This window comes from Sapajus apella, unplaced genomic scaffold (genome assembly GCF_009761245.1).
Source record: "Sapajus apella isolate SASKATOON/1434 unplaced genomic scaffold, GSC_monkey_1.0 scaffold24, whole genome shotgun sequence".
NCBI classification, from domain to species: domain Eukaryota; kingdom Metazoa; phylum Chordata; class Mammalia; order Primates; family Cebidae; genus Sapajus; species Sapajus apella.
In genome coordinates, this window is record NW_022436964.1 from 19,833,175 (window position 1) to 19,848,717 (window position 15,543).

Below are 15,543 nucleotides of genomic sequence, written 5' to 3' on the forward strand. Positions count from 1 at the left end.
GGTAATCTACGAAACCACTATGAAAATACATGTGGTATATACACTTATTTGACTGCCATTTTAGAATGTCAAACCCACACATTATGCAGGGTCACATATTGGTATCAAAGAGACAGGGAAAGACTAACTTAATTCTCTTATTTGTGCTCTCAAACCGCTCTGAGTAGTGCCTGAAAATTTTACATTATTGGAGTTCCAGTGCTCTTTCTTTATTGTTCCCCCATAAACTCTATATGGCAGTTATGACTTTCGAATGCAGCATGCATTTAATGCTACTTGGGGCACGTTTGGTTGGGATGGGAAGTTGGTAGGTAGAAAGGGAGGAACTCTCTTGTGATTTTTACAACACCACAGAAAGCTAGGTTAACTGAAGCATTTAAAAATATGAACTAAAAACACTTAACTATGTAAATAATAATACTGTTTTCTTGAAAACATAAATAGTAGTGACAGAAAATAAAGTTCTTTACCATATTAACCATTGCCAACCAACAAGAAAGAAAAAAATCTCAAAATATGAAAAAAGAAAATTGCTATCGAAAAAATTCAGACATGAGTTTCCATATATGACACCTAAAAATACTCTGTATTATGTATAAACAGTTCATTATTTATAAAGAACATGTATTCAAATTACCTCATATTCTTTCCATGAGCCAAACTCAATGTATTCTCTACCATAAAATGCCAGAATGACCAAGTGGCCTAAAATATTAAAAGCAAGAACAATTAGTTCACATTATAAATGAATTATTTGATATGCAGAAGTCACGTGATTATTTAAAATTATTAAGTTTGTAAATAAGTATTAATTATATTAATTAAATAACTGAATTATTTTAAAAGTATTTCTTCACTGAATGCAGTGATATTTTTAAATGTTTCTGATTTAGCCAAAAAAGACACCGTTTTTGATTTTACATAAGAGAATTTTTAGTTTTCAAAGAATTATAATTCAAAGAATAATCACAGTATCCTAATAACAAGAAAAATAAATCGGGAAATCTGAGAAAAAAGCGTTCTTTAAAAGAACATGTACTTTTAAACCATGAAGATGAAAGAGCAAACAATTCTGAAAATCACTGTGCTAATTTCTTGCAGAGAAGCAAAAGTGAGAATGGTTTAGCAGCTGACATGCATTTGCTAATTTCTTAAAAATAATTTAGCTTTATGGAAATTTTTAAAAGAAAGATCTTTTGTTCAAGGAAGAAGAATATACAAGTTTATTTTTAAACTAATACTTTTTATTGGCTAATAAAGTAAATGTGGAGTAGCAATAATATACAAATATACCTACATGTATGTGCTTATATATGTTCCCTAAATTTGGCCCATGATATCAGAGATAAACTTATTACAAAGTATATCTGATCATTTAGTTAACTATAAAGAGCATCATAGTTACCTGGCACGATTTGGTTTTATCTTTTTTTCTTTAAAGGTAAAGGTGACATTAAGTGACAGTTGCCATAAATTTTTATATTGGCCATTAGACATAGAAAAGTAACAAAGCAAACAAGCACAGCTGAGTATATATGAATAGGCAACAGTCTAAATACACAAATTTGGGATTACTTGAAGAAGACAAGACAAGGATCACTAAAACAATCACAGGTGTTTGCTGTGTATTTAAGTGATAACAAATCAGATACAGCAAAAATGCAATAATCTACAATAATTAACACACTTGAATTCTCAAAAAGAACCTGGCAATTTTAATCATATTCCCATATTTTCTTACTTAACTGTCATTATAAAATACATTTTCTGACATGAGGCATTATTTGTAGTACACATATTATTAAGTGACTATACAATACTTCTTAACAATTTTGAGCAACGTGAGTCAAACATATCTGCAGTTAAATGTTTATAATTCAACCTACTCCTTTAATTCCAATCATTTTCCCCTACTACCTTTCCCTATATCTACCTACCTTGTAAATATCAAGTGAAAAATTCAGGCCAGTCTATTCATCTGTGTTTACTTCTTTCCAAATAGGCTGCAAATAAAACATATTCTTTGAACATTATCTTTCACTGTTTTCTATCTCATTGTGAGCAAAAACCACAATTGCTCAGAATCTATTTTTTATGATTACAACTTCCTCAGCCTACTACTTTACTGATGATACAAGTTTGTCTTTGTCACTTATCTTAACCTTAAAATCCAATTCATTTCTTAAAAACTCCTGCTTGTATATTATTCAATTAATCTAAGAAAGACTAGCTGTTTGTTTGGTGTCACACATACAAAAATTAAATACATAATACAGTCCTTACACACTAATAGCTTACAGATAACCATGCTAATCAATGCTATCTACCTAACATCGAAAGTGCTACAGTGGCCCCAACCACAAGACCTAATTTTCCTTGTTTTCATCTATATTCTACAATGACTCTATTTTCATCTCCGGCACAATTATTCAAAATATCTATCCTGCATTTCAAAATTTACTGAGTCAGTACTAGATGCTTGGTAAAGTGCTAGGAGGTCATTAGGTGCTGGGGCAAAACATGGCTATTCTACATTCAGGTCCCATTCTACCAACTCCCAAATACTGTCCTACTTTCTCAGTGGCTCCATAATTCTCCTCGAACCCAGTGATCTTTCATCTTTTTTTCACTCACATTTTCTCATGCCCCATAACCAACAGTAAATAAACCCTGCTCATTTGTCACTCGTGTCAGATGTCCCTTTCAGCACCCCCTGAGACTCAGGCAACAGAAGCCATTGGTCTGGGCCACACCCTTTAGAGAGCTTGCTTTGGCTCTCTGGCCAGGTACCTCCTCGGGAGGCAAGAAGTCTGCACAGCCCAGACCCATGCTCCCTGAATCCTTTAGACTCTACTTCAGAAGATTCCCAGGACCCTGAACTCCCATGCAGAGTTCTGGACTACACTCCTCATGACAGATGGAGATTCAGGCATACTCAACTCTAGGCCTACAGGATAGTCAACAGATAGCTTGCAAGGGGTGGAGGAGCAAGGTTGCCTGTGGAATAATCTTGGGGCAGGCTATGGCAAAGAGCCTAGGATATGAAAAATGAAGGCAGACTACAGGACACATGCAAGGTAACGAAGGATCAGTTCTCCCTTTGCCACTAAGTTCTAGAACAGAACTGCTAAGGAGGGTCCTAGGACGGTGCCAGGCATCTAACCTGTATTAGGCTCTTTCTCACCTTTAGTAATATTTACAACCCCAGTGACTAGTTGTTATCTATGTCTTATCCATGAACTAAAAGCAAAAAACTAGCAGAAAAAGGATTTCAACCACAGTCTTTCTGAATTAAAAGCCCAAATTCTTCACCCTATTATTCCTTTCAGATGATTGAGAGAGGTTCCCCTGAATTCCGATCTGCTCTATCTATTCTACACAGATCTGCCAGATTAATCTCCTTAAAGGACCACTTTCACCTTAATATGTAATCCATTTACTAAAAATATACACTGACTGGTTATCCCATAGCCTTTGCCTTTTCACTCCATCTGCTTCACGATTTCCCAACAAACTCTTCAAACTCTTTATAACAAAATCATACTTGCCACTATGCCATTCTGTTTGCAATCTCTTCATCACAGACAATACACCTCCAAAACAATCTTCTAAGATCCATGTCCTGCTTTGCCTCACCTCTGAAGGTTTCCCTAACCACTCAAGTCCATAACCCTTTCTCTTTCCATTTGTCTGTATCCCCATAATACTGATAGTCTTGAACCATTTAACAAGTAAGCTATGTACTTAGTATGATGAGAGCAACAAAAGATATCATGTATCTTTTGACTTCAAATCACTTTGTGGAGTTAATTTTGTTGGAAGACACTGCAAAAAAGACTAGTAAAGTGGCCCTAGAGACAGAGTCCTGGCTGAAAATCCTGCCTCAATCATATATTTGCATAGACTATGCTGTTAAATTTGCATAGTATAGTAATAAGCAACAGTTCTTTTATAATAAGCAAATTTTTGCACCTGGAACCCCTTCAGATCTTAAATTTTTTTGAAAATCCCAAAGAACTTTTGTTGGCATATATTATATCCGGTCATGTAACCAGTCATAATAAATGTTTAACAACCAACTCTTCACTCTTTCCCTCCTCACCAAAAAAAGTCAGATTTGTGGTTTCTACTAAGTTGTATACTAATGTGTATACTCCTGATATAGCTACTTTTCAAGCTAGAAATGTGACATTCTGAATACAGAATTAAGAAGAGATGAGCAACAGTGGTTCTGTGCAGCTGATAAGGCTTCAGTTTTAAATCATTAGTTTTATCTATCTATACTCATCTTATTAGAAAATCAAATGGAGAAATATAATAAATATGCATTAATTTAAAACAGTAATCATTCTATGTTAATTTTTAAATTATAAAATAATATAAATTTTCCAAAATAAAAAAACTTGATAAGTATGGAACTGTTTTACAATTTTATAAAATCCTTTAATGTCTTGCTTAATAAAAGACAGATTCTAACAACTAGTTCTATACTCAATCTGCTGTTTTGGCTGAAGTTATGAAGAAAACGCAGCCTCACACAGACAGGGAATTGAAAAAAGGCCTCCAGCGGTCTTCCATTCACACTTTGAGAAGCATTTATATATAGTATACGGTTTGCATAAAACATTTTGGTGTTAAAAGGCCTTACCAATAGTGAAAGTCTGGATAAGTTTGGTGGTTTAATTAGTTTTTCTCACCTAGGAATTATGTCAATATGAAGAATTCTAACTTTACACTGCCCTGAAAAGAAAGTCCACATTATTTCATATGTATATGTATTTACATATATATGTATATTACTGTATTTGTATACATATTATACTTTCCCCTATTCAACCATTCAAAGTGCTCAGAATATCAAGGAAAGAAAGGTAACCATAAGGCAAGAACTTCTCCATTTTTAGGAAAAAAAATTCTATGTAGCAAGAAAATTTATGAAGCTAATGTATGAATCTTCACCGAGCTAGACATGATATCCAATTAAGCATAAAAAGTACAATTATGTTCTACATTTTTACAAGTGGTCAACTGTACCATACATAAGTCAGATATTGTATCACACAAGATAAATCACATTTTCATTCATGTAAAAAGAAATGGCAATATCAATAGAATGTATTTTAGCTCTGAAATTTAACATTTTTGTATTTATTTTGGCAGTATTTAATTCTTTAAAATGTCATTAAACAGCTTAATATGCACACACAAGTTGTGCTCAAGGAAAAAAATCATTTAAAATGTGCAGAACTACTAGAATCAGCTAATGGTTTTATCTGAAAGGCTGTATCTGTGTAACTATATCTTTATAAATACTGTTTCCCCTGGCTCTAAAAGTATCATTTTAGCCTGGTTTTCTTCTCACTCGTAAAATATCACCGCAACGTTAAGTATGTTCTATGCCTCATCTTTTCACTAATCTTAGGTAAGCTAGATGTACGCTCCTCAAAGAATTGAAATAGGATAACCACTACCTAAACCAACTTAATCACACTAGCCACTGCAAACCATTATTATATTTCAAACCACTTCTATTCTTTTGAAAATATTACCTTCCAGTTAAATGAAATGCTTTCTTTATGATCACTTAAGCAACAACAGAATATACTCAAATGTAAACCATATTTTGTAAATCAATGATGAACACATTAAATAGTTTTAAGGGGTAGGCCAAAAAGTGCCAAAAGTAATCAAACTTTGTGATTCCACTGCTGCTTTACTTCTTTTAAGCAGAAGCTATATTCATTTTCAGTTTTCTTACATCAACATTGTAAGGTGTTTACATAAGCCCGCGCAGTTTAGTCACTTCTGCTCTTATAGATTTTTACACGGAAGAAAATTTTAAAGACAGGCTGACTGTTTAAATAATACGAGCCTCACTGTATTTATTTACTAAAATAACTAAACTTGTTCTATTAATTAAATTTCACTCTTTGTACAAAGTAGTAGGTATTTCATCTCGTAGTGCATTTTCTATAACTGCTCCTGTAAACTTTAAAGATCCTGCCCCAAGACTGCAATCTGAATGAGAGGCCATTTTATAAAAGTTTAAAGAATTCTTAATCACTTACCAATACTAAAAATGACTTAATATGTAGTGCATAACATTCCTCTTTGAAAACAATTTTGTTTCCAATTATCTAGTTCCATGTTACTATTTTCAGCTGCTACCCTTTCCTGCAAAACCCTCCTCATATCCTTCACCACAAAGACTAAGCCAGAAAGATGGAAGTAAGAATATCAGCTTCCACAGTTTGAGTATTAATTCTAGGCTATCATGTTAAGCTCTCTATATACACTTATCTCATTTTCCCTTTCACTTTATCTTTCATTTTAAACTCCTACAGAGTAGGTAATATTCCCAATTTTACATTAGAAATCTGGGATCAAAGCAGTTAAGAAATTTATTTAAAGATAATTAGCTACCAAATGACAAAACCAGGGTTTGAACTCCAGTATCTCTTATTCAAAGGAGTAGAACTCACATTTTTCCCTAATAATTTTGCAAGCTAACACACCTCATGCAAGGTGCATCAGATTTAAAAAAAAATTAAGCTAAAGATATAAGTCATAGATAGTTGTGTATGTGGAACTGGCATACAAGCATCTCACACAGCATGGTTTGCATCTTTGTGGAAATTTTACAAATCCATGCAAATACTACAACAGCCTGCTATTAACGCTGTGACAGTCCTGACAAAAATCTACATTCAAGATTAGTTTGCAGGAGGTAAGCTTTCCACAAATCTGCTTCATAGTGAACCTGTGTTTGTGTCTTCAAGAGCATGCTGTGATTTGATACTCACAGGCTGATCTACAGTTGTTTATGCCATTCCTCATGATGTCAAATATAAGGTCAAAGTCTTGAAACGTTACAATATGTACCAAGTCTGGCAACTTAACTGCTAAACTACTATCAGAATAACTGATAGGCAGGATTTTTCTATAAAGTGCTACACAGTCACTATGTAAGTCACTATACAAGTCACTGTACTACGTAACAAAGTAAACAGAAATATCTTGAAGGTAACAAGTACCACAAGGAATTCTTCTCTAAAAAAAAAAAAAAAATTCAATGTTCTGAAAGTGAGCCCCAAATTCAAGTATTACATTCACAGTGGCTCCCATGGATTATTAAATGGTAAAGAAAAAAACTGATAACCTCAAGGCGAAACTTCCAAAAATTAGAATTTTGCCTGGTAAAGAAAGTATTTACATTGAATTGGAGCTGTAACTCATCACTTAGCAAGAAAAAGATTCTTTGAAGCCATGCAGATCTCTTGAATTATGATGCCTCATAATAAGGTCCGCTAGTAGGAGCTCATATATCAGATGGGTGTTATGAAAATATCTCCACGGGAAATGTCACTGTGAGCAAACTATTATTATAGGAATATGAACGAATATATCACTTAATCACTGATAAACATCTATACCTCAAGCAAATTTGTCACAAAAAAAATTGCATACACTATACCATTTACTTGTTCTATGCCATAAGCTTGCTTAAAGAGGCTGATTTACCTTTAGTTGAAGCTGTGTATTTTCTAATCTGTTTAGGGCAGCTGTCAAGTAATCAGAGTGAGCAGTGCCATTTTAATAAGGAAGTCTTTTAATGAAATATAATAGGTCACAAATACCTAATTTCTGCTCTTTACTGTAATTGCCAGTCTTACTATAACTGCCACTTTAACAATCTTTTCCAAATGCTGACACAAAAGATGAACAAATCAAGGGTATTAGCATGTGTGTATATTTACAGCTTATTGCTGTCAAAGACTGTAGTTCCACTCCCAGCTCCAGCAGCTATATGAGGATCTGATTCTTTTGATGGAAGCATCTTGTTTCAGGTTGTGAATGTATCTGAATTAATCTCCTTTTCATGGCTACATTAGCAATCACACACTAAAGGACACAAAGGAGAAATGTTAAGTCACAGCACAATATTATACTCTTAAGAATATCACAGATACTTTTACTGTCACTGAAAGGGTTATGTATTTTAAAACTTTACTCTTCTTTAATAAATTCTGTGCTCCACTACTTATTAGTTCTTAATTTCAAAAAATAGTTTATATACAGTTCAAATGGCCTGTTTTCTTAAGATAAATTTTAAAAGTTTATTATATCATTAGTTTTACATGAACATAATTTAAATCACATAAAACTATAAGGAGCTGCTGCAAAATTAAATAGAGGATCACAACAAGAGTGAGAAAACACAAATATAAATTTTTTATTTTTAAAAAACCTGATTTTACTATACTACACTTAGTTTCTGAGAAACTCTTTAAAAATACTTCTCTAAAAAGTTCTTTACATGGTATCCTTTTTGTTGTTGTTATTTGGGGTATATTGTTTTTAAGCAGTAGCTGTTTAAATTTGGTACTATTACTACTATTTTAATACAAGTCCTGTGCACAAACAGTAGTAGTTTTATAAGAAGGTTGCCCATTTTTCAAAGGCTAAGCGTTCCCAAATCAAACTAACTTACCGTGAAAAGAAAACCATGACAACTGTTTGTACCTCTTGCTTTATTATCACATCCGGCCTGGTCACTCTTAGAAATTCAATCTATTATGGTTGCTAGGAGTCTGTTGCTGTGCAACCTAAAAGGGTATGCTGTGCTTTCAGGCTAAGGAGTGCTAATAAACCTGTAGGCTTCCCTCTGTGGGTCCAACCAGTGTGTTTAAAGGGCTTAATACTTTTCAAGAGTGATTGGCCCACAATTCAAGACACATCCTATTAAAAACAAGTCACACTGAGAGATTTCTAACAAAGAGACAAAATGCTAAACATACACAAATATTCAAAATGTATCCTCAGAATCCCTAATTTGGTAAAACAAACAATGAACAGATTATGATCTACATTTCAATTATATCACCTACCGTTCCCCAAGTTTTTATTTTCATATAGTCCCCTAAAAGTCATAATGGATATGAATGAATTGAGCAAGTTTTAGGCAAAAAAAGCAGTACTAGGTACCTTCAACTTTTATAAACTCCAATAATAGAAAAATAAGTTAAACCTAGGAACCCAAAAGTCATGAAGTCAGTAAAAATAAAAACCATTCCCCCAAAAAATTATTTTAAAAATACAGAAGTTCCACATTTCATTTTATTATAAAAACAGAGATTTGTTTTCATTACTTTGTGACAGTGATTTTATATTATAAAATCTATACTAGCCTATCATATGCACATTCGATAGCTTTAAAGATTAAATTTAATAAATTATTCACATAAATTTACTAAAAGTAGATAGCATTATTTGAATGTAAATGAGAAGAAAAGCACAGCAGAGTTTATCAATGAAATACTGTTAGTCAAATTGTGTGAAATGAATTTTGAAAAGTGGAGTTAAGGGACAGCTTCTAATTCCTTTAGAAATTGTACTGATTTGTTACTCTAATAAGCCTTCTTCATAAAGTATTTGGAGACCAAGGTAAAGGTGTTCTATCATAAAATACCAAAGACCACACACACAAAAAAAAATAAAAATAATCATCTTAACTATGAAAATCTATCCAGAACCTTCCGTGGATATTTTGGCTATATTAATATTGCCTGCAACTTTGGAAAGTTAATTTTTTTTAAGTTACACATTTTCTCTACATTCATGGAAGCATTTAGCCCTTCAACTTAACTACTCTGAGCTGGGAACCCTTTAAATAACCTGTCACCTGCACTACCTTATTCTTTTTTAAAGAGTTACTGTTATCTGTTATTCTACTATTGCTTTCATTTCTTCTCATTACACACTATAGGAAGCAGAGTAAAAGAAATTAACTATTTCTCTAAAAGCACCCCAGAGCAACAAACAGAGGGACATGGAACAACTATCCAAAAAAGAAAAGCCAAGAAACCAACAATAAAGAAGAGCTGCAGTAGGCTGAAAGGTGTAAAGACAACATCTGACCAAAGAGCTGAGGCTGAAAGGAGGTTTAGAACTGCAACAGCCTATAGCAAAGCAAAGCAAAGCACAGCAGAGCAGAGTAGGGCAAATGGGAGAAAAAGAGTAGAAAAAAATGAGAGACAAGAACATACTAGAAAAAGAATTGAAGGAAAACTTATTAAAAGAAATGTGGATTCATTTTCCAGATGAAAAGAAAAGGGAAAAAGAGAAAACAAATATGAAAATTTATATTCAAGAATTATATATTCCTTGCTTCATCCTTATTTCTTTAAAAAAAAAGCAACTCAGGAAAAAAAGTTCTTAAAAGATTCAGTGATGTCAGCAGACATAAATGTAAAAACCAAGATTAGTAATTTATAAACTCCACTTAATTTTACAAAGATTTGAATACTTTCTAGTTCTCCTGTATAAGAAAATTTTAACAAATCTATAGGGCCTAATGTATGAAAACCTTTTAAAACTAACTAAAATTGATACTTCCCAAATAAGAACAAAACATTCAAATACATGCACAACTCATATACACACATTAGTCAATAGTTATTAAAGTCAGATTCTACTGAGGAGTATACTATTCACAAGGCATGTGTTAGGCAAATGTGTTAACTTCTAAAACAGTTATTTAATACTTGGTCAATTACTAGTGGAATATATTAAATAATTCTGCAGGATCTGATCTTAAAGAATCAAAGTTCTAAACTGGTTACATCAATACTTAGGATTCTGTCAGTACTACTAACTAAATAGCAAAAAAAAAAAAAAAAAACCAAAGGGTATGAATATCTATATTGATAGTGTCTTTGGAATGTGCCTTCTGGTATTCATTGGGTCCTTGCCTCCTCAAGGCTACAAAGCTTTGATATAATTAACTGTGGCATCCTTAAAAGAAACTGTATATTATGTAGCTGTAGAAAATAACATGTTCCACCATGCAAAAAAGCCTCTTTTGGCAAATTCCAGTCTTCTTGGACTTGTAACACCCTATTACATTTGCTTCATCTCCACATACCCACCTTCCTAAAAGAAAATTTGTAAAAATCAAAGATCCTCAGTAAATGTTGCCAAATAGAACTGAACACAGGTTTTTTTAATTTTATAATTTTTATCAAGAATTATAAGTTCTTTGATGTATCATATAGAGCAGTAACCAATGACTTGACTTACAGTTTAGAATACTTTTGAGTACACATGTATTACCAAGTATAAAAAGAAAAATAAAATTACTGAGGGTCATAAAAATATTATTTCTCCTTTCTCCTGACAGATTCCCTTGTTTCTTTAAATTATTTCAACAATTTGTTTAGCCAAGGTCAAAAAGGATGTTGATATACAAAAAGATTTTTTCTTTGCTTCTTTCTTTCCTTTTTTTTTTTTTTTTTTTGAGATAGAGCCTCGCTCTGTCACTCAGGCTGGAGTGCAATGGTGCAATCTTGGCTCACTGCAACCTCTACTTCCAGGGTGCAAGCAATCCTCATGCCTCAGCCTCCAGAACAGCTGGAATTACAGGCATGTATCACTGCACCCAGCTAATTTTTATATTTTTAATAGAGACAGGGCTTCAGTGATCCATCTACCTCAGCCTCCCAAAGTGCTGGGATTACAGGTGTGAGCCACCATTCCCTGCCCAAAGAGATTTTTAATATTAAAATTTAATACAGGAATGTGATACTGATTAGAACTGACTAGAAGAGTAACCTCAGTTAAACACGTTTTCTTACTTCTTATACTAAAAATCACTTTGACTTTTTACTAACATTATTCATCTTCATCTGGAAACTTGAGATATTAAAATCAGTTATTTTTGAAATTCATAATTGATGATAATGAAAAGGTACCTTGAAGTACATTATATAAATCCAAAGGAAAATTTCAGCCATTCCATATTATGAATACCAAAAACTCACATATATTTCACAATTTTTTAGTGAAAGAAAAATACATGGAAAGTCTTTCAAAAACATAAAAGAAGCCATCTTAACAAAGAGATAAATGATACTACCTCACAGAACAGTTGGAAACAGTCTTTGTGCAGTCTATACTCAATTTGAAAAATTATACAGTACTTAATTCCAACTCTAAATCTAACATAAAAAATATGACACTTCACAATTCAAAACCTTAAACACTTGTTTAGAAACGAACGTTTATTATTTTCAAGAATTTTTTTTTCCTCACCCCTCCATCCACAGGGGAGATAACACAACATACCAAGTACAGCAATGGACTGGCAATGTGAATGTTAGCCCTGAGTCATCTATGTTGGTTCTCTTTCTACAGGTAAAAAGCGACAAGAATAATAAGATAATGTGGAATAAAGATTATAGCTGTAATCAGATTAAACATAAATTGTTAACTTTAAAGCAGAGTGATGGATACATGGAAATTTACTTCATGATTTCATCATACTGCTCTATGCTGTAATATGCTCAAATGTTTCCTTCATCAAAAGTGTTAGGAGGAAAAACATGAGAGAAAACTCATTGGTCACCAAAGTCTCTTATACCTCCTATTTTTTCATTAAACACAATGGTCTCATAAACAAGTGGAGATACTAAATTTTGCTTAACTTTTTATTTACTTTTTTAATGTCAGAAATAACCAGGTACTCATCTTCAACAGACTCTGGCCCACAGCTTGATAAAATGTGTGCACAGCTGACTCACTTCAGACATAAATACCTGGGCATATTTGCAAGTATAATCATTGAATCAGCCTTTCAGGATAGAAATCTGGATTAAAAATAAATATTGTATATATAACTGCATAAGTCCAAACAGAGAAAGGTAGTTGTTTTTCTTAAGGTTCCATAGAAATGTCTACTTCCTTAACTTAAATAACTTGAAAACATATAAATATTTATGTTATATTCATTACAGTTTATTTTGCACCATTTTTTAAGTAGTCCAATTGAGTACAACAGCCTTCAATAATGTGAAACTGTACATTTCACAATGGATGACAGGCACATAATGCTGAATATATGACACCAAATTGAAATGGAAAATGTGATCCTGACACTAGTACACAGAAAATCTCATTCTAAAAAATCAGTATGACAATCTATTTATCAAAATGATAAAATTCAAGACAATTTGCCTCCATTAGTAACTTTTATTTAAACAACCTCTCATTTATGTCTTTTTACATATACAAAGTTTTACAAACAAATACAATTCATAAATTATTAAAGATGACTAAATGATAGCTATGCTATATAAACAATGACATTCTGCTTCATATAAAACACTGAAGAGCATTTTTATCACAGAAGCCATCATATGCAAAGATTCTGTCCAATTAAAATTAGCCGTAAGTAAACTAAAGGTATAACCTACCAAATTAGCAGTCTGGCTAACTCTAATTTCTATTTGCCTATTATTGTGATTTTTCACTCTTAACACTTCTTGTGTACGTGCTGTTCAATTTGTTAAGTATTTCGGAAGAGCCTCCAACTTGGAAGCAGGTAGGGTGGACTTCAAGAATTTAATTTTGAAAGTGTCTCAATCCGTTCGATTCCTTAGTTTTAGTCAGCATCTCTCTCTCTCTCTCTCCCTTCCCATATATATATTCATCCTCAGGAAAAAAGCATATAAAAATGATAAAAGGGGGCAAAGAGAAAGGCAGAAAATGCTGATGTGAGGACAGATGTAAAAATTAGGACTCTTTAGGATAAAAGAAAGGCTAGTAGCTATCAAAGTATCAATATTATAAATATACAAAGCCACATTTGAAGACATATCCAAAACTTCCTTTCTTCAGGTCTTTGTTCAAATGTTATCTTATCTGCAAAGTGTTCTTAATCATCCTATTTAAAATTACAACCTTCTTCACCCCCATCATTTACATATCATTTACATTCTCTAGCCCTGCTTCTCACATTTGTTTTTTTTCCCTGTAGCATTAACAACTATCTATTATAATACACACTCATTTATTTTCTCTCTCCCTTATCCCCAATTGTTTGAATGTGAGTTCCTTCAAGGGCAGAAGCCTATGAAGAATGATCAGTTTTATTAATTCTTGTATCCTTCACAGCAGTTCACTTCTTGGACCATACTTTCTATGTCAATACTTGCTCAAGAAATGAAATAATTGTTACAAAGTGAAATGAGCATGTATATTAAAACTTATAGAAATTAAAGAGCACTCCTTAAGTCTGCAAAGAGGTTAGGATGACTTCACAAATGGCAGTAAATTCAGCAACTAATCATCTCAGGAGATGATATAGAATTAAAATATAGTGATTAAGATGAGGGCTGGATAGACTTATGAATGACAATTCTGTTTTTTGGTTTTTTTTAAAGGTTTTTCAGAGTAAAGTCTCTTTAGTAGATATCAAGGCAGATAATCATACCTTTGCAGAGTGCAACCCTAATTGAAATATCACAAATGCAACCATGGGTCTGATTACTATTGTTAATTCCATTCTGATACTACTGGTTGCCTTGGTGTAACCCTGGAACTCAAGTCCTGATCCTTTACTTTTGATATTCCAGCAGGTACAGTAAAGTTAAGCAGCAGAAAGAAAAACCCAAGAGGTTTGGGATATTCAAAGTAGTGCCCCAAAGCAAGGTTCCCATAATGCCCCACGTGTCTCCTATATTAAGGAACTCCTGCCTGTCACAACTAGAAAATAAAAATAAGGTATGGAATCCTAAAAGGCATTCCTCAACTTCTGAAAGTAAGACATTAGTCTTGTTGGATAGTAAAAAAAATCCAAACAAATCTGGAATTTCGTGTATTGAGAAACTTACATATATAAATACAGAATGAGCTGACAAAATGTCATTTGAAAAGAAGAAAAATTGGGCTTGCCTTACCTGGATTAAGGTAAGCCCAATCCCCTGCCAGCTACATGATCCTCTATTTGAAGAAATATTCAAAATTCATGAATTCATGCCATTAAATTCATTTTGGGGAAAAAAATGAAGTAAATAAATCCAATGGAAATAATAAAACGGCATTGCTTAAAAGGCCATTATAAAATCAGAAGTAGACAACATTTGTACACAGTTAAATGTGTTTCCTAAAATTTGATTAGAGATCTGAAATAAGCAATCTCAAGCTTAAGCAACTATTCACTGGTTGTTTCTGCCAGAAAAGACACTGGGTCTCATGCTGAGTTCAAAAACCTTCCGCCTTCAGGAAGCTTACAAATAATTTAGAAGGAATAAGCATTTACAATTGAACAAACAAAAATCTAAATCACAATTTCCAATTAGCAAGGATAATAAGAAATTACTAGAAATAAACCCATCAAGTTAGGGACCACTCTAATTTTAGAAGAGATTAATCGAAGTAGGGTAGAAAACACATTCTAAGTAGAATTAAGAATGAGAACCAAGTTCTAGAGAAAAGAAATGGCAAGGTAGAATTCAGGAGACCATACAGGATAGTAATAGCAATTGCCATTTATTAAATACTAATGTGTCAGGCACAGTGCTATTCTGAACATGTCATATACTGTAATCTTTTCAGGTTGATTTATTAATCCTATTTCACAAAATGTAAGTAATCCGCCAAATGTTAAACTCCTCATCAGTAGCAGAGCTAGAATTCACACCCAGGGCTGTTCATTTTGCAGTTCATGCTCTTAACCAATACACAATACAGTTGGTGCTCCATAAC

General features: G+C 32.9%; 1 protein-coding gene across 7 annotated transcripts in view; it reads right to left on the minus strand.

Annotated features, from left to right (window-relative positions):
- Window positions 1–15,543, minus strand: part of RFX3 (regulatory factor X3) — a 295,708-nt gene that overhangs the window by 261,742 nt on the left and 18,423 nt on the right. Inside the window, exon 2 of one of the 7 annotated variants that reach the window (XM_032291028.1) lies at window positions 638–7,902. The exons of the other annotated variants lie outside the window; for them this stretch is intronic. The gene's annotated coding sequence lies outside the window, so the exon portion shown is untranslated. The remainder of the gene's footprint in view (window positions 1–637; window positions 7,903–15,543) is intronic. 7 annotated transcript variants of the gene reach the window in all.